Here is a 4,935-nt window from a genome sequence, read left to right on the forward strand (position 1 = left end):
GGAAAACGACTGACTCACCTTCAGAGCAGCTGGGGTGGGTGTGTCCTCTATAGAAAGCTAGCTTCCCTCCTCCTCCCTGACATGCTCCTCTTCTGTGTACATCGGGCCATGTGTTTTATCTCTGGCTATTATTGATTGCAATGCATCTTTGGAATGCTTTTATATACTTGTTTTTAACCATTGATTTTTCTACCCAGAATTTTAACATTCTGCTTTGTATTTTTGTAAACCACTTAGAGGCTTGGCTTTCTGTTTTGTTTTGTTTTTACAACTGTTGTAAACAAAATCTGCCCTTATTCCTTTATGGGGGACACAAGGGCCCTTATAGAGTCCTTTGTAGGTTCTCCATCGGTAGCAAAAAAATAACAGAGACCAACCAGAGAACATTGAGAAGCAAAGCAGATCGTAAACCTGATCTTTATTGAACTGTTGCAACGGAGTGCTCCCCTCACACGCAGGAAAAAGGAGGAGGACCCTCCTGCCCTTATACAGACATTTTAAATGGCCTTCCCTGGAGCTCAAGACCACCCCCCAGATACATCATACATACATCATCACAGAATGGGTGTAACCCAAGACCACCCCCCACCAACATCATACCTACATCACAGAAAAGGCGGTCTACAACAGAAATTTGAATGTTGTTTTTCCTGTCTGCCAGGTTATCTGATAATGCCTTATCTGATTGCCTTTCCTGGTAGTCTGGCCATTCCTTTGAGATGGTGATTACCCAATTCCTGAGACAATGGAAAAGGTTCCCTCACTCCCTTCCTCCTTGCAGAGAAAACATTTGGTCAGTTTGGGAGTCAAAATGGTTTCAGGACGGTCTTCCTGTGCTGCTCCAGACATGTGGTCCACATATCTATGTACGTGCTTGGTTGGTACACTTATGAACATTTATTATATATACAGGACCTTAAATTTTTATTACACAACCAAATGGTACATAAATTTTCTGAAATGCATAATGCACACAGTATTTCCTGAATTATTGCATGCACCCACACAGGACAGGGTTTCTAAATATTGAGGCCTGGTGCCCCAAGCACACAGTTGGATTCTCAGAAATATCTGGCCAGTGATTTGTGGAAATGATACGTGTGAGTCTATTGTTCCTCAGCCGGACCCAGCAGTCCCCTTTTTGTGTGTTTGCTTGTTTAACTGGCTGCAATTCTAATTTTGTCTTTCTCCTGAGCTTTTTTTTAAAAAATAGAGGCAATGAACACAACTATGTACTTGGCAAATATTTACACTTTGCCTTGATAAATGAGGCAGTTAAACTGCAAGCGAATGATGCAGAGGTGATAAAAATATTTTTTCCCCTGCAGGCCTAATTGTTAGATTGCTCCTCTCCCCTCCCGCTCTGTGGGATAAACCCAGCGATGATTGTTCTGCCCTCCCCAATATTTGGACTGGGATAATACTTGTCTAGTTTTGTTGTTATTTAGTCATTTAGTCATGTCCAACTCTTCGTGACCCCATGGACCAGAGCACGCCAGGCACTTTTGTCTTCCATCTTTGGTGATCAGCCTTCTTTATGGTCCAGCTCTCACATCCATACATCACTACTAGGAAAACCATAGCTTTAACTATACGGACCTTTGTCGGCAAGGTGATATCTCTGCTTTTTAAGATGCTGTCTAGGTTTGTCATTGCTTTTCTCCCAAGCAGGCGTCTTTTAATTTCGTGACTACTGTCACCATCTGCAGTGATCATGGAGCCCAAGAAAGTAAAATCTCTCACTGCCTTAAACTCGGTCTTTGCTGGATCTCGTGCTGATACCTAGGCCCTTTCTCTGGAGGCTTCAACACCTTCCAGAGCTCCTGCAGTCGACCTGTTCATTGAGCATGCATCCTGGCCTTCCATAAACCACAGGTTTTCACCCAGTGGATCAGGACCCACAGGTGGGTGGCCAGGCTATCCCAAGCATGTCACGGTGAAGCTGTTGCCGCTGAGACTGACCAAACCCAAAGAGCGCAACATGCAGGGGGCTGTTCTCTAGTTCCTAGTCTGTTTCTGTTTTTAGGCTTCTCCCAGAATAGAAATATGCTGAGGACTAGAATGCAGAAGCTACAGTGGGTTCCTCAGTTGTGCATCATGGTAAAGGGACCCCTGACCATTAGGTCCAGTCGTGACCGACTCTGGGGTTGCGGCGCTCATCTCGCTTTATTGGCCGAGGGAGCCGGCGTACAGCTTCTGGGTCATGTGGCTTGACTAAGCCGCTTCTGGTGAAACAGAGCAGCGCACGGAAACGCTGTTTACCTTCCCGCTGAAGCGGTACCTATTTATCTACTTGCACTTTGACGTGCTTTCAAACTGCTAGGTTGGCAGGAGCAGGGACCAGGCAATGGGAGCTCACCCCGTCGCGGGGATTCGAACTGCCGACCTTCTGATCGGCAAGTCCTAGGCTCTGTGGTTTAACCCACAGCGCCACCCGCGTCCCTGTGCATCATGAGTCTTTACTAAAATAAAATAGGAAGTTTCCAATAGCATCTCAGCCTTTTGGCTAAGAACAAATGTAAAAAAAATAAATCAGAGTTTTTCATTTAGTAGTCATCCTATGGAAACCCTATGTAGGATTAATTTTTAGGATTAATAATGCACCTTGGAGCATAAATCATGAAATTGCAGAGATGTAAGGCACCACAAGAGTCGTCTAGCCCAACCCCTTGCAATGCAGGAATCTTTTGCCCAACCAGAGACCCTGAGCTCAGTGTGGTGCGGATAACACTAAGGTTTGCAGGATCAATTCCTGTATGGAGCAGCTGCAGATTCTTGCATTTCAGGGGGTTGGACTAGATGATCCTCAGGGTCCCTTCCAGCTCTATGATTCTTGGAGAGAGTCCTGAGGGCCCCGGTAGAGAGGTCCAGGGGCTGAATTTGGCTCACAGGCTGGAGTTCACCACCTCTGGGGTAAGCACAGGCAGGAGGCCCACACTGTTCCAAGGCAGGGGTGCCAATGTTTTTTAACTGGCCTGAAACTCTCTGTGTCTCTCTCTTCCCCACACACAGAGCAGGTAAATGTTTTATTTGAGTGGGTGGATTAGTAGCATAAAAATTAATCCTGTGCATTTTCTGTTTGCTGGGCTATAATAATAATAATTTATTATAATAATTTTATTATTTATACCCCGCCCATCTGCCTGGGTTTCCCCAGCCACTCTGGGCGGCTTTCAACAGAATATTAAAATACAATACTATTAAAAGCACAGCGGCTGGGCCAGTAAAAAACAGTGGCAATCCCCAAAAGCATCAAACACACACTCAGCACCCCTAGATATTGTCTTCTTGCACCCAAAGGTCAGTTTGCTCTGAACGCCCGGAAAGTAATGCACAAGTTAAAGCACTGCGTATATCATCCGGGAAGTTTTAGGGGAGTCGCATTTTGGATGTGGTGTTTTGCACAGAGCTCTGAGCACCGCGCGCATCCCGGACAGTGTGGCTCCCACCGTGGGAGGTTCATGTGCAGAAGACGCATGGGGTTCTATGCGGCAAAAGACTTTCCACGCTGTCGAGCGACGCTCAAGTTGAGGCGTGGTGCTGCGTCTCCCTCTTGTGGCCAAATGGGGCACTGAGGTCCTTAACCGACCAAGAGACTTAAAAATGACTTTAAAAGACTTTAAAAAGCAACGGCGAAGCCCGGGGGTGGGGGTTTGGATTAACCATTTTGCAAAGTTTTCTGCAGCTCGAGTGTGGGCCCAGAGGAAGGTCATTTGCTACCACACATGTGGGGAAATCTGTCCATTTCTTAGTCTTAATTTCAGCTCTTCACCCTTTCACAACCACTTAATTAATCAAATAAATAAATTAACATAAGATATCTATGCAGGTTTTGACACCTCCCTGAGCTCCTCCAGATGACCTGTTCATTAAAGGCCATTCATCCTGGCCTTGAATTTCCACAGGCCTTTGCTGAGCATTCAGTGAGGACTTACGACAATCAGCATTTATCCTCACTCACTTGCAAGGTTTCTACATGTCTTCCCATGAATTGTTCGTTCCTTCTGTGTTTTCCAATGTATTTCCTGTCACTTTCCAAACTGCAAACTGCCCAATTCTTGTCGCTCCAGAGTGGCAGAGTGCTTTAATCCCGCACAAACATAAATTTCCAGTCTGGAGGTGACATGTGTGTGAGAACAACATAAGCATGGCCATAGACACCTGTGAAGCACCTGTGAAGGATTGCTTGCCAAGCCATTGTTAACAACTTGGCATCAGTTTACCTGTGAGACTGCTTTATCCCATATATGCCATGTAATACCTCTCCCACATCTGGAATAAATTAATATTTAAGTGTGGCGGCACCTAAACTTTGGAACTCCCTGCCTATTGATAATAATGCAGGAGCCTTCACTTTGCACTTTCATCACCTATTTAAAAATATTTTGTGTAGATAAGGTAAAGGTAAAGGTAAAGGGACCCCTGACCATTAGGTCCAGTCGTGGCCGACTCTGGGGTTGCGACGCTCATCTCGCTTTACTGGCCGAGGGAGCCGGTGTACAGCTTCCGGGTGATGTGGCCAGCATGACAAAGCCGCTTCTGGCTAACCAGAGCAGCGTATGGAAACACCGTTTACCTTCCTGCCAGAGTGGTACCTATTTATCTACTTGCACTTTGACATGCTTTTGAACTGCTAGTTTGGCAGGAGCAGGGACCGAGCAACGGGGGCTCACCCCATCGCGGGGATTCGAACCACCGACCTTCTGGTCCTAGGCTCTGTGGTTTAACCCACAGTGCCACCCGCTTCCCTTGTGCGTGGATAAGCCTACCCATTTATCAAGAATGCAGGTGTGTTTTTAGCTTATTGCTGGTTTAAATTTTCTGGATGTTTTGATTGTTTCTACAAATACTGTAATCGCTTTGTGCTTTTTGTGCAGCGCTTTGTGGGTGGGCCCTGGTGATTTTTCCTCTCTGCGAACCATCTGACCACTGAGC

Source organism: Podarcis tiliguerta (assembly GCF_965153285.1).
Source record: "Podarcis tiliguerta genome assembly, chromosome: 8".
NCBI classification, from domain to species: domain Eukaryota; kingdom Metazoa; phylum Chordata; class Lepidosauria; order Squamata; family Lacertidae; genus Podarcis; species Podarcis tiliguerta.